Source organism: Alosa alosa, chromosome 7, assembly GCF_017589495.1.
Source record: "Alosa alosa isolate M-15738 ecotype Scorff River chromosome 7, AALO_Geno_1.1, whole genome shotgun sequence".
In the NCBI taxonomy this organism is placed as follows: domain Eukaryota; kingdom Metazoa; phylum Chordata; class Actinopteri; order Clupeiformes; family Clupeidae; genus Alosa; species Alosa alosa.
In genome coordinates, this window is record NC_063195.1 from 3,973,694 (window position 1) to 3,989,443 (window position 15,750).

The window sequence follows — 15,750 nt, forward strand, 5'->3', positions numbered from 1 at the left end:
GGCCTAGAGCACTACAGACACACAGGTGATGAACAGTCAGCCAGTAGCCTAGGCCTAGAGCACTACAGACACAGGTGAGGAACAGTCAGCCAGTAGCCTAGGCCTAGAGCACTACAGACACAGGTGATGAACAGTCAGCCAGTAGCCTAGGCCTAGAGCACTACAGACACAGGTGAGGAACAGTCAGCCAGTAGCCTAGGCCTAGAGCACTACAGACACAGGTGATGAACAGTCAGCCAGTAGCCTAGGCCTAGAGCACTACAGACACACAGGTGATGAACAGTCAGCCAGTAGCCTAGGCCTAGAGTACTACAGACACAGGTGAGGAACAGTCAGCCAGTAGCCTAGGCCTAGAGTACTACAGACACACAGGTGAAGAACAGTCAGCCGGTAGGCGACTGGCACAACCAGACCCTTACAAAAACTAGATGTACCGCATAGCGATACAAAATATGACCGGCCACCAGTCCTGTACATCCGCTCACGAAAAATAAATCAAAATACACTTCAATTTGTCTCCATATTTTACTCCATCCCCACTCTTGAAACTTTTGTGTATGCTTGTTTGGCATGCCTGAGTGTGTGTGTGCGGGCTGCACAGAAAGTAGCCTACTGGTGCTGAAAAGGTGAATAGATTGTAGAATAGCCAAAGAAGATGTAGCATTGTTATAAAACCTTTAAAATCTCTAAACAATCACAAGTAGGGCAGTTCATCACAGTTCATCCATTGCAACTGGATTGATGAAAGGTCACTTACACCTGTAGGCTACATTGTATTTGGGAAAAGCAAAAGGTATCAGCATAATGTTATTTATTTATTTATTTATTTATATGTATTTATAAACAAAACATCTCTGTAGTTCCATGCCGTTTTCAACAGCTATCAAAAACAAAGGTCATTTTTGGATGGATGGATTTTTGTGAATGTTTCTTCTTCTACATAAGATTTTAGTCATCTTTAGTTCATGTAATACTTTATTGTCAATGCACAAATTAAGTAACAGTAGTCTGAAACGTTATTGTTAATGCACAAATTAAGTAACAGTAGCCTAGTCTGAAATGAAATGCTGTTTTACATCTAACCAGTGGTGCAAATAACTGACATGTCCAAATGGGCCTTGATGAAATGCATCCGCTAGACTGTTCATACACATTTTAACGGGCCAAATTTGAAGAGCTTTTTGTCCGTTATTGTTCGTGCAAATATAGGCTGATTCGTGTTCCCTTGCATTGTTTAACTGATGTCCATGGCTAGTCTGGCTTTCATCAGACCAAGCTCAATCTTTTAAGAAATCAAAAAATAAATAGCAGGCAGATCAGGCTGGGTTCACCCAGCCTAGTCCATAGGCACCCGATATTGTTTAATTTTCCGATTGAGATATACACGCTCTGGCTATTCTAAATGCAAAAATGCATCAGGGAGTTATGACAAAACGGTAACTAACAAACTAGATCCTAATAGAAAGCTGTTAGCTTCCCTAAGCTACAGGTAGGATTATATGACTTAAACTGTCATATCGTGGCGAAAAGTTGTAATAACATTCACGCAGCTCCATGAGTCAAGGAAAGCGCGAATGAAGTAGCCACTTCTAAATGGGACCCACTACACAGTAGCTTAAGGTGTGTTGCTAAAGCAGCCATAATGAAATGAAGGTGTCATTGTTTGGATACTTCACACACACGTGCTTTTAATTTCACAGACTACAACTACCAAGCTGTAATCAAAAGCACATCGATTCCCTCTCACACCCTGCACGCACTTAAAACAAAATAAACAGGCGTCTCAGTCTCACGCATGTATAGCAAAACTGTATCAGACCGGTGTAACGTTGGTAAATCTTCCATTGCACAGAATGATTTTGTAGCACGTGCAATAAATGGCTATCAATTTGCTTGGTATAACCGCATTTATAGTTTTCTACAAATGCAATCAATCAAATGCCTCCATCACTCAACCAACGCTAACGGTAACATTACCTAGGTCCTTATTGATATTATAAGATTAACGGACCTGCAGTAAAAACCAAGCATGTCCGATAAACATCCTCAGATTTATTTAGGCTTCAAGAAGAAATGGGAATTACACTTCATGTGAACATCGCCCTATCCTTATTAGATGTTAAGCTGCGCGGCAAATTACAGTCCTTGTAGGGAAGCGTCCATTGTTTTTTCCAACCCACTTTTAACTTCCAACAAAATTACGCCTCACTGCAACGATCGCCATCTAGTGGACAAACGACTACTTCTCGCCAATACTGAAAATGCAGCCATGATGATGATGATGAATATTTATTTTGGCTTTCTTTTAATTCTACTGAATTTGTAATTATGTATCGGCCGTTCTAATACCGATAGTATGTGGGTGCCTGTGTGTGTGCATGTGTATATGTGTGCACCGCCATTTACAGGCCAATGAGTGTACACCCAGATAGCAAACATACACTGGGACGGAACTGGGCCACACCTACCACAACGTCCGGCACGGATCTGCATAATGGACCTGATCCGCTTCAAACGCACATCGGTCCAAAATTGGTCTGGATCCGTTTGACGGATCTGGTACCAATAAGGGCTAAGACTGGCCCAGTTCCGTATGGTAGTCTGTGTTACTGACGTGTTCCAGATCTGTTTATCATATGCAATACGGGTCCGCTTATTGTGTGTGGTACGGACCCGTTTATCAGACATCAGCCGGCTTTATTTGACATGTGAAATGTGATTGGTAATTAGGGCTAATTATCCTGAAAATCTGTTTGCTACACATTTGCTAACAGGTTCGTTATAGGTTCACCCAGGCTAAAGTTCGTGAACGTTTTCCCAACGGCTCAACTGATAAACATAAGCTAGGCTACAAACACAAGTACTTTACACATAAGTGTCTTATTATTTTTTTTATTCAACAACCTGGCTGTAGAAGTGCAATCCCAGACAAAGTTTAAGTCATCTCCATGGTCAATCTGAAACAAAAAATAAACATGAGCCATTTCTTCCTTTTTGAAAATAGGTTAAGTCAAAATTACACTCGTTTTTTTATCATCAGCGATCCTGTTGGCGTTAGCTGTACCAAAATAGGCTAGTTATTGTGATGGCTGTTTTGCTCAAGCTAAGCTAGTAGCCTAGCCTATATTGCTGGAAAATAATAGTATAACCTTACAGTAAAGTTATCAATCGGTCGTTTGCTTATTGTTGTCTCTGAATAAAACCAACAGAGATAAAAAGCAGAAAAGCAGAGCCTACCTTGAAAAGTTGGGCTGTCCTAGTCCAGGCTGGCAAAATCATGTCAAGATTGACAGTGAGCAAACCAAAGATCCTTGATTAACGTTACTGCTTGGACTTCTGCATGCATTGGCAAGAATATGGGGTTGTTTCATAGCACTGTTTGATCTGACACAAACAACAATTGACTACTTTTACCACTGCTAGGTAATAATAAAAATAATGAAACGAGCATATGATCAATATTGAGCCAACTATATCTTCTTTTCCAGCCTTACTGTAGAAATGAAGTGGCCATGGGAACATAGTGCACCCCATGGTTTCTAAATTTGTGCCATTCAAAATAGCTTTTTTTTCTTTAGCAGCCAGTTGACAATGAAGTAAGGGAAAGGTCAATTTAGATATCAGAATCAGCAATTTAGCAATTTTAATTAATATCATTACCACCTGGGTCTGCTGTGAACAAATGGTCTTTCGGCTCATATCCATTATCACAGGTTTGGGCCAAATCGGTGTTTTGTATTTTAAACGCATCTCCTGACTTCCAGTTGAGTTCGCGAAATTGGACCTGGGACAAATCTGTAAACCGGTGATAAAACAGCATTGCCAGCAGAGCTGAAACCTGTATCAGGAGCAGACCTGGCCCACAGTCAGATATAATCAGATGTCCGCTACAGGCGGATCTAATGGCTTTTATGTGGATCCGGCCCAAAGGAAATTGCTATCTGGGAACAGAGATAAAAAGCAGATACTACCTTGAAAAGTTGGGCTGGCAAATCATGTCAAAAGATTGATAGTGAGCAAACCAAAGATCCTTGATTAACATTACTGCTTGGACTTCTGCATGCGTGGCAAGAATATGGGGTTGTTTCATAGCACTATTAGATCTGACACAAACAACAATTGACTACTTTTACCACTGCTAGGTAATAATAAAAATAATGAAACAAACATATGATCAATATTGAGCCAACTATATCTTCTTTTCCAGCCTTACTGTAGAAATGAAGTGGCCATGGGAACATAGTGCACCCCCATGGTTTCTAAATTTGTGCCATTCCAAAATACCTTTCTTTAGCAGCCAGTTGACAATGAAGTAGGGAAAGGACAGTCAATTTAGCTTAATTGATATCATTACCACCTGGGTCTGCTTAATTTAGCAATTTACCTTAATTAATATCATTACCACCTGGGTCTGCTGTGAAAAAACGGTCCTTCGGCTCATATCCGTATCACAGGTTTGGGCCAAATCAGTGTTTTGTATTTGAAACGCATCTCCTGACTTCCAGTTGAGTTGCGGAAATTGGACCTGGGACAAATCTGTAAATCGGTGATAAAACAGCATTGCTAGCAGAGCTGAAACCTGTATCAGGAGTAGACCTGGCCCACAGTCAGATACCGTATGTCCGCTACAGGCGGATCTAAAGGCTTTTATGCGGATCCGGGCCAAAGGAAATTGCTATCTGGGCAGTCACTAAATGTACACATAACCTAATTTTTTTAGACCCCCCCATGGATGAAATTCTACGAAACTTGGCATACCCCCAGAGAATGTCCATACACATAAAATTTGGTGCATTTCTGAACATCTTAACTGAAGACAGGGCGATTAATACACGGGGGTAGGTGGTAGGTGGTGGTGGTCCCCAGGGGACGAAATAAAATTTTTCCATAAAAGTCTAGTGGGGCTACATACCCACCAAATTTCATGTACCCGGTGGTTCGGTGTCCCGGTATCAATGACCAAAAATTCAGGGAGTAGATGACGGAAAAATTCTTGAATTGTGTGCATGTGTGCGTGTACAAATTTATGTTTATGTGTGTGGGTGGGTGTGTGTGTGGTGTTTTTGTGTGTTTGCCTCATGTATGTGTGTTTGTGCATGTGCATGCATACATATGTCTACTGTGTGAGTATGTGTCATAATGATATGATTACTGTAAAATGTATGTGTGTGCGTGTGTATCTGTTTATGCACATGTGTGCACATGGAATGGGTTAACATGACCCCTGGAGGCAAAACATAAGGGAAAAATTGGTCATCCTAGGCCCTACAGTGCTCAAGATATTCACAGAGAACTGTGTCTGCCCTACCCCTCCTTCGGGGGTCCAGTCCAGCGGGGGCTACAGATCAAAACGAAGAATGACGGTTCCATGCTATCCATGTGGGGTACATGCCCACCAAGTTTTTGTGTACCCGGTCTTTCAGTGTCCGGGAATCCTTGTTGGTGTACACTAAATGTACACATAAATTATTTTATTGTAAGGCCCCCATGAACGAAAGTACACAAAACTTGGCATGCATTCGGAGGGTGTCATAATGATCCTACACTTTTAATTTCGTGCAGTTTTGACCTTGTCAGCCAGAGATATTGTGATGAAAACACCTAATTTTTTGCTTTTTAATTTTTAACTAGGTGGCGCTATACATGAAATAAGTGGTAATGGGATGGGTTGACATGCCCCTTAAGACCAACATACATAAAAAGGTGGACCTCCTAGGCCCTACGGTTCTCGAGATATTCACAGAAAACTGTCTCTGGCCACCTACAGGCCAGTTGGTGTATAGTAACATAAATTAATTCATTGTGTGGCCCCCATGAACGGAATTCCACAAAACTTGGCGTGCATACAGAGGGTGTCATAATGATCCTACACTTCCAATTTCGTGCAGTTTTGACAATGTTAGGTCACAGATACCTTCAATTACAACACCTCATTTTTTACTTTTTTGTGTTTAACTAGGTGGCACTATACATGAAATGAGTGGTTATGGAATGGGTTGACATGGCCCCTTGAGATCAACATACAATAAAAAAAAATTGGTCCTCCTAAACCTTACGGTTTTCGAGATATTCACAGAAAACTGTGTCTGCCCTACCCTCCTTTCGGGGGGTCCATTCCAGCGGGGGGACTACAGATCAAAACGAAAAACGATGGTTCCATGCTATCCATGTGGGGTTACATGCCCACCAAGTTTCGTGTACCCCGGTCTTTCAGTGTCCCGGGAATCATTGACGGAAAATTGGGCATGCGAAAAAGAAAAAAAAGAAAAAGAAAAAAAGAATCTGACTAAACCTTCGCTTCGCTGCGCGGCGGTCATAAATAACTGCATTACTGTACTTCAAGTGTCAAACTGCAGGTTTCTGAGTTTTCCGTTTTGGAGGTAATATTTGCTGTTCTTATGCAGGGAATGCAGTATTTTGGACACAAAAAACTGCATTGTACTGCATACTGTACTTAACAGAAATTGAGTATTTTGGACATGAAAATACTAGGCTACTGCACTGTAGCCTACTGTAGTATAACTGAATTGTACTACAAAAAAAATGGAGTTATTTTTTGTAAGGGGATATGTACAGCAAGCATCAAAAGCAAGCAGCCCAGACCCTAACACTGAGGATTTATAGCTGTAAAGGTGATTCACACACAATTTTTTTTTTTTTCTCCTAGTCCTTTATGGGGAGAAACATCATCAGAGTTGAAATGGGAGGGCCCCTTGGATAGGCCTGACACCACTCTGATGATTAATTACTATAGCTATATAGCAAGATAGGCCTGACATCACTCTGATGAGTGATTACTATAACTATATAGCAAGATAGGCCTGACACCACTCTGATGTCCATAGTGATTAATTACTATAACTATATAGCAAGATAGGCCTGACATCACTCTGATGTCCATAGTGATTAATTACTATATAGCAAGATAGGCATGACACCACTCTTATGTCCATAGTGATTAATTACTATAACTATATAGCAAGACAGGCCTGACATCACTCTGATGTCCATAGTGATTAATTACTATATGGCAAGATAGGCCTGACACCACTCTGATGTCCATAGTGATTAATTACTATATGGCAAGATAGGCCTGACATCACTCTGATGTCCATAGTGATTAACTACTATATGGCAAGATAGGCCTGACACCACTCTGATGTCCATAGTGATTAATTACTATATGGCAAGATAGGCCTGACATCACTCTGATGTCCATAGTGATTAATTACTATAGCAAGATAGGCCTGACACTACTCTGATGTCCATAGTGATTAATTACTATAACTATATAGCAAGATAGACCTGACATCCAGGGCTCCGAACCGGTTCAAGGAACGATAACGAAAACCGAAAACGAACGGAATTTTACGGAATTTTACGAGGAGCGGAAACGGAAACGAAAACAAAATGGTCTTCAACTGTTCCGGAACAGAAACGTTATTCTGAAATCCACGAAACGGTTAATAGCGTTTTTTTTCTCTATATAACAGCCTAATAATTTGATTTCTGCAGTTTGAAAAAAAAACAAAAACGAATAAATGGAACTTTGGTCCAAATGTGTATATTTTGTCTTGCTGTTGTAATGTAACCTATCCGTCTGCCACTTCGGATCTTAGGCCAGCTTGTAGCGTAGGCTACTGAAACTGATTTGGAATTTGTTTGTAGCCTATGCGTAATAGCCTATTTTGCCTGTCCACGCCTTAAAGTCGGGATTTAAAATGTTTGCGTAATTATAGCCTATTCTATGTAGAAGAGTTAAACGGGAAATTTGAGATAGGCCTTGTCAGCAACAGACAGGTTCGTTTATAAACAGGGTTGGAATTATAGCGCAAGTCTTTGAAGATCTCCATATGGATAAAACTTAGGCTACAACCAGGTAAGGAGTTTAGCACGTATCCAGAAATATTTTTGATAAACAAATTATTTATAGGCATAGGTTAGGCCTACAGTAAGTCTGTAGGCTATGGGATGGATAGCCCATCTGAATGTTTTTGGATGCCGCCTGTGATTTATTATTTTTGGGCATTAGCTACAGTATAGGCTAAATCAAGGGTAAATAATGAGTAGCCTACGTCTATTCTAAGGTAAAGTCCACAAAAATAGACTTAATAGGCCCGCCAAACACTTCCGGAACTTTAAGAACGAACGATATTTTGCGTTCCGAACCGGTTCAGGACCGATATGTTGGTGGCGGAACGCATGCAAGAACGAAAACGTTAAACATAGGCCTACCTGAACCGTTCGGAACGGAACGTTTAAAAAATAATTTCGTTTTCAAAAGCCCTGCTGATGTCCATAGTGATTAATTACTATAACTATATAGCAAGATAGGCCTGATACCACTCTGATGTCCATAGTGATTAATTACTATAACTATATAGCAAGATAGGCCTGACATCACTCTGATGTCCATAGTGATTAATTACTATATAGCAAGATAGGCCTGACACCACTCTGATGTCGGCAACAGTCTCCACTGTTGCTTAGTTACCCCATGAGCATGCGTGAGAACTCAACCCTTGTTGGACCAGTGCAGGCTCAGTTGTGATGTAAGGCTATACGGCCTATGGTGCTATGGCGGCCTATAGATACAGTCGGTTAAGACGTTCGGAAAGGTTACCGCCCCCCACGAGGGGGAAAGCATGCTAACCTCACACAATGGAACTCAATGGGCGAACTAGCTAACCGTTAGACTTTATACATTCGTTTTACATTCAGGTGGAGTTCTGCTTGTTTCTGAACACAATAATTTGAAGGAATTGTGTTTACTTACAGTAACTGCCCAGTGTATGCTAACAACTTAATTCACCCTCGATTGCCCAATGTTGACGACAAATTTCTCTGGAAGCTATATTCAATGGTAGCATCATTAGGTTGCTAACTGGCTAACTTTATATCGTCAGTGTAACATAACCAACTGGTACACATTACTTGTTAATATTATTCCCACGGCCATTGTAGGGAATGTGCATTCATGTGAGAATAAATTCAGATGCAACTTACGAGTATGTGATGTTAAGGCAAAAGGGTTAGCTTGCTAAACCGAGCTACACAGTCCGGCCATTGAAAGCAGTTCTACAACACTGCAAAAAATGAATTCTAACCAAGTGTTATTGATCTTATATTAAGATTAAAAAATCTAATTTTACATCTAAAATCTAGTTTTTAGTATGAAAAGACTTACCTAGCGCCCTCTCAAAAGATCATTTTGACTTAATTTAAGAAGACTTTAACTTATTTTAAGGAGTCTTATCAAGACAAATTTGCTTGTTTTTAGGACAAATTTGCTTAACACACTGGCAGACAAGATGAGATGTTTTAAAATAAGTCAATTTTTAAAAAAAAATTAAGTCAAATGATTTCACAAGAAACCACTAGGTAAGTCTCTTTATACTGAAAACAATACCAACTAGTTTTTTTTTATCTTGATATAAGATTAATAACACTTGGTTAGATTTTGTTAGATAAGCAGTTTTTGCAGTGTAAAAGCATGTGTGAAACCTGCCCCATTCTGTTTCAGGTGCAAACTCGAGTGGGAGCATAACTCAAGTGTAGTTTCAGGTGCAAACTCGAGTGGGAGCATAACTCAAGTGTAGTTTCAGGTGCAAACTCCAGCAGGAGCCTAACTCAGTGTAGTTTCAGGTGCAAACTCGAGCAGTAGCATAACTCAGTGCAAACTCGAGTGTGGTTTAAGCCTTGTCTTGCGGTTAAGAAGCTGTTTTTGTTGCAGTTTTTGAAGCCTGGGCTGCCTACAGAGATAGCATGTTTTACAGTGTATTCTGGGCACTGGCAGCTAGCGGATTGTGATGAGACGTTTTCTGTATGTGACAAAAAAAAAACGTTTTAGTTTAGAAACAGCGTAACATTGCTTAGAGCACCTCTCACAGCTTCATTGGATTTAAAAAGTTAAGTGTGTTTTTTGTGTGTCCGCTACTGTATGTATTTGTGTGTGTGTGTGTGTGTGTTTATAGTACTACAGTATACTAATATAGTAATGTCTAATAATGAATCAAGATTATGTGAAAGGTTCACTTAAGAAAAAAACTGTAATACTTGTGATGTGGGCAACAGTCTGATCATGGTGTCATTACAATCAAATGCAGGTTTGGACTTTCACCATTTCAGGGGCAACAGTCTGATCATGGTGTCATTACAATCTAATGCAGAATTGGACTTTCACCATTTCAGGGGCAACAGTCTGATCATGGTGTCATTACAATTTAATGCAGGTTTGGACTTTCACCATTTCAGGGGCAACAGTCTGATCATGGTGTCATTACAATCTAATGCAGGTTTGGACTTTCACCATTTCAGGGGCAACAGTCTGATCATGGTGTCATTACAATCTAATGCAGGTTTGGACTTTCACCATTTCAGGGGCAACAGTCTGATCATGGTGTCATTACAATCTAATGCAGAATTGGACTTTCACCATTTCAGGGGCAAAGGCCAGTTGGCCCTCCGTTGGGCAAAAGGCTCGATTCCGTTACTGGAACTTGATTTTACGGGAACGGGAATGTGTTGTGCGTGTTTCCTAAAGGCAAACGGTCCCGCAACACGACTGCATATATGTGTGTATATGTGTGCCCAGAAAGGAGCACCTCTGATGGGTTGTATATATGTGTGTGTGTGTGTCTGTGTGTGTGTCTGTGTATATGTGTGTGTGTGTGTGTGTGTGTGTATGTGTGTGTGTGTGTGTGTGTGTGTGTGTATGTGTGTGTGTTTGTTTTTCTAGCTACTGACAGCAGTCCGTGACCACAAACAACAGAGCTACGTGTTGAAATCCACCGGAGTTCCTTTAATGCCACCAGAGAATAGAGGAAGTTACAGAGCGGTTTGTGGACGGACACACACACACACACACACACACACACACACACTCTCACACACACACAAACACACACACACACACACACACACACAAACACACACACACATACACACACACACACACACACACACATACTGTGATGTCACGAGAGGCTGCGTTCTGGAGGGGCGCTACATTCCCCTGAGATGGCTGCAGTCACGGACAGCTTTGGCTCCATCTGCTGGTGGAGTTGGAAACTCCACCCCTCAAACACACGATATCCCAACACACCTGAGACCGATCAGGGCCTGATGAGCTGAAGGGCTTTTTAAGGCCCAGAGACACAGTTGGTGTCAGAGTGGGGTTTGGGAAACAAGCTCCAAGTTGTGCTCTCAGAGGAACTACAGACCGTCGAAGTGGCACTTTCCATGTGAAGTACCTGAAGACTGGAATACTTACCGCTGGATTGGCCACGGGCTGCGGCGCTGACTAAAGTAAGGCTGAAGACCGCTTTCCAAAGAAGATATTTACCTGCGGGAATGGGACTATGATTTCATGTTTGAAGAGACATTGTTTAAGTTTTGACTGTTGAATCAACAGATCAACCGTATCCTTATGTAGCCCTATGGGAATTTAGGCTATTTCCTAAAACTACTATTTTCATTTTGGTTATTTTCTTTATAATGCATTTCATGTTGTTAAGAATGTGTTAAAAATGTTTACATGTACTAAAAAATTAAGTTAATTAAAAATGACTTACCTGGAAGAAAGATCAATCAGAGTCAGGGTTAGAGGTCACGAGGAAGGAGGAAGATGAACGGGAGGAGAAGGGGCCGGGGAAAAGAGACACGAGTGAGAACTGCGCTGTGTACTGCCACCTTAGAAATTGGTAAAACACCAAGTTAATAAGTGTGATAGTAAATGTACCTGCATACTACACAAAAGTGAGTTACATACATTTGGATAAGTTTGCAGTGTAATAGTTTATGGTTTTGAAGAACTTCGGTTTAGAGTTCTCAACGAGGAGAAAGAGTGGACGGCTAGTCAGCCGCGATCTAGCTACAAAGACTTTGCCAGCCGAGTAGCCTGCTCGGTTGCCCTTTTGTGCATCGTCTGAAGAAGCACTTATCTCCAGAACCATCCCCTGCTAAGCTGTTGGAAGACGTCTTCAACCACCCGCATCGCCAGCACCGCGTTGCCGCGGCGTGGACAACGACAACGACCAGCACTACTGCAGCAGTGAGTTTCTTTGTTTGCTGCGCAGTGGCGCCAAGCGACCATTTTGTTTGAGGTCTCTACGCTCCCAAGCCACGATACAGGCCTGCGTGTCCTCCCTCCTATGACTGTCTGGGTATTCATTCTATTTGCCGGCTTAGCTTTAACTGTATGTGATTTAATGTGGTGTTTGCATAAGTAGCCATTGGATTGAACTGTGTTTTTTGAATTGCACTTATGTTTTAACTATGTGCGCACTATGTTTTTTCAGTAAATAGTTTAAACGTATTTTTGTTGAAGACTTGCATTACATTGGGTTTATGATCTTTATGATTTTGATCCTTAAGGTAAGATAATATTATTGAGTTAAAATTAGCCTGGTTTAAAGTAAAAGTGTTAAATGCTGATTGAGAAGTGACATTTCAGTTGATGCTTATTGCACTTATTGTATTGATAGCCATTTAAAAAGTTAATGTTTAGTTAACTAAGTGAGATAGCTGCAGACCTTTAGTGCTTTTCTTTTAACTTAAGCTAAAAGACACTGTATTGATATTTACATTAGGTTGCCAGCTACCATTAGGGTAGGTATTAAAATAGCTGTAAATGCTAACAAACAAATAATAATTAGGGAAGTACTTTAAAGCATTAATTAAGCTTAGAGAGAGAGATCTCTCACCACATAGGAATTCGGGGAGCGCACTCCACACTAATAGCCAGACACGCTAGGGGGCGCTACACTTAGTTACCCTTTTGAACTTGGCATACCTTTTTGTTAATTTCCAAGAACTTTATTAAAAATCTTCCTTGTATTATACCATTGTGTCCTTGCACTGCTGAACTGTCCCACTGAGAGCCGTGTAGCCTCTCATGGTATCACAATACACACAAACAAACACACACACACACACACACTACACACCGGCCCTACAGGAGGTGTGATCACGCTACACACCACACACGCAACATAACAGTATAACACACAATAAAGATGTTCAAATAGTCCAATCCTAAAAGTACTTAGGCGTGTTTCGTGTTTGAGCAATAACTGCAGTTCAGCATTCCTCACTCCCCAGGGCCCAGTACACAAACTAATGATCATACAGTATTGGTTATATACCTACTAATTATCATACAGTATTGGTTACCTCTGAAATCCATACTAATTATCATACAGTATTGGTTACCTCTGAAATCACTGCAAATCTGTGTTGTGAATAACACATTCATGTGAGTGTGTGTATGTGTGTGTGTGGTTGAGGGAGAGGAGGAGATGAAGGCAGAAGTCATTTCTCAGAAGAGTGGATGATGTGGAAGATATGAGGAGGGTTCTGGAGACGCATGGAAACTTGCGTACAAGAAGAAGATGGTGAGATGTGTCTTCCTTACTGGAAATATAATATCAAGATAAGAGGCTGTAGGTTTTTGAATAACACACACACATACAGCAGACACACACACACACACACACACTCTCACACACTCACACCCACACCCACACTCACACACACACACACACTCACACATTTTGGGGCAGCCGTGGCCTACTGGTTAGGGCTTGTAACCGAAGGGTTGCCAGTTCGATTCCTGACCCAGTAGGAAAAATGTGGGCGGGGGAAGTGCTCTCCCATGCCCACATCCATGGCTGAAGTGCCGTTGAGCAAGGCACCTAACCCCTCACTGCTCCCCGAGCGCCGCTGTAGCAGGCAGCTCACTGCGCCGGGATTAGTGTGTGCTTCACCTCACTGTGTGTTCACTGTGTGCTGAGTGTGTTTCACTAATTCACGGATTGGGATAAATGCAGAGACCAAATTTCCCTCACGGGATACTTACATACACACACACATACAGCAGATGCACACACACACACACACACACACACCAGCCTCTGTCCCCACTGTCTCCCCAGAAGTGTTCCTATCGGTGTGTGCAACCCGATCTCACAAGCAATGCGTGTAAAAAATTAGATGCATAACACTAATACCAATTGTATGAATTCATCATAAAATCAGCTAGTGACACATGCGCAGTAGCCTACATGTCCGCTCACTCAAGCAACATGGCCACGCACGGCCACCTGTCGAAATCATTTTTTTATTTCATAAATAAGTTTCGTTAAAATAAATAATGGTTTGGTGTAGGCTAATTAATGAAAATTCCGTTTGATAGCAGTACTTAAAATTTGATAATTAGGTAACCTTTTGGTCACGATGCTAAAGGTTTACGTTTGTAATACATAAAAAAAATCCGTTTTTGTTTGAATATGTTTTATTTTCTTTTTAAAATTGAGAGCCACTAATATATCCAGAATTTGTTTAGTTGGAGGACTGATCAATATAAAAAAGATTTTAAATAGCCTTTTATAACATCATTAAATATCCCTTCGTGGCGAAAGTCTAGCTACTTAAACTTTGAAAATGTGAAAAAGTTCTTCCTGATGTCATTATTTTGCGACACTGCCAACTTGCTGCCCATATTGATAAAAGAAACCTCTGCTCGGTGTGTGAGTAGATGCAAAATATCTCGTTTATGGTTTGTTTACATGCATTACTTTGGAGGTTTGCCTGTTTATTCATACCTGCTCATGTTTTTTTTTTTTTTTTTTGGTCGTTGCTTGTTGAATTCCTATTTTGAACATGAGCTCAATTATCATTATGCTAGCCATATAGAATCCACTTGCTAGTAAGCATTGTATCTATCTTGGTTAGCTAGGTAATAGAGGCAATCAATGGAAATATGTTTTTCTTCATTGAAAAGTTGAATTCTTCAACTTCATTTGGAGGTTAAATGGCTAATATACCTAGTTAAACCTGGCGTGATTGTAGGTAGTTGACTTAGCATTGTTGCTAGCGGTAGTCAAATCTAACATTAGTAAGATGACCTAGCCCCTTTTGTGAGTTTTGTGCTGCCAGAGTGAACTATTCAGTTCTGCCTTCTCACAAAAGGCTAGTATAGGCTACAGGCCATAGAGGGTGTTGACCTGTGGTCTTTACTACAATTTGAGTTTAACAACTTTTCTGTTTACAGCTCTGCATGGCTCTATATGCTATTTATCCATAAAATTCCTTGTCCATATATTTGATTGTCATTGTTCATTTGTTATACATCTGTTCTGTTCTGTTCTGTTTCCTGGTCTTGGTCTAACTGTTATGTACAATGTCTTTTTCCAAAACACCCCCTCAATCCAGTGTCAAAAGGGATTGTGGGGCAAGACAAGTCAAGAGGAAGGCGTCACGGGTTGAAACCAAGCCTCAACGAGATCAGCGGATCTACTCTTCTTATTAGTGAATTCAAACTTCTTTCATTTACTTTTAGTAGACCTACCATCTCCTGCGGATGTGCTACCCTTCCTGAGGATTCTGTCATTCCACATCTACTGATTCCTCAAGATTAATTTTGGTAAGCACAGATTCTGTACTGTCTGTTCATTAAATGCACAGGGGGGTATTCTAAGTATGTGGTTTGGTGGCAGAGTTAATTTGAGCAGTGGTGCTTACAGCTTTACTCCCTTTGAAGGAGTGCCTGCAATGGAGGTGCGCTTTGATGAGGTAAACTCCACAGTTGTGGTCATGTCTGTATTAGAATGTGAAACAATATATGGGAGATGTTATTCTCAAGTATGTATTTGCATTGTTGTGTATTGTGTGTGTGTGTGCAGGCTGTGCATCGTAACCCTTGTGAACACACAGTGGGACAGTGCTAGTCGGCTGCAGAGGCGGGCTGCA

The 15,750-nt window shown here is 41.0% G+C and overlaps 2 protein-coding genes and 1 long non-coding RNA gene across 10 annotated transcripts in view; 2 read left to right on the plus strand and 1 right to left on the minus strand.

The window, feature by feature from the left end:
* LOC125297247 (NACHT, LRR and PYD domains-containing protein 12-like) overlaps nucleotides 1–15,750 on the plus strand; it is a gene marked incomplete in the record, with an annotated part of 868,465 nt that overhangs the window by 454,934 nt on the left and 397,781 nt on the right.
* The window catches only part of LOC125297245 (NACHT, LRR and PYD domains-containing protein 12-like), a 666,703-nt gene that overhangs the window by 314,034 nt on the left and 336,919 nt on the right, over nucleotides 1–15,750 (minus strand). The gene's annotated exons all lie outside the window — the stretch shown is intronic.
* Nucleotides 11,901–15,576, plus strand: LOC125297460. Its single transcript, XR_007194051.1, has 3 exons — nucleotides 11,901–12,052; nucleotides 13,287–13,394; nucleotides 15,341–15,576. It is a non-coding gene; the product is annotated as an uncharacterized LOC125297460 (long non-coding RNA).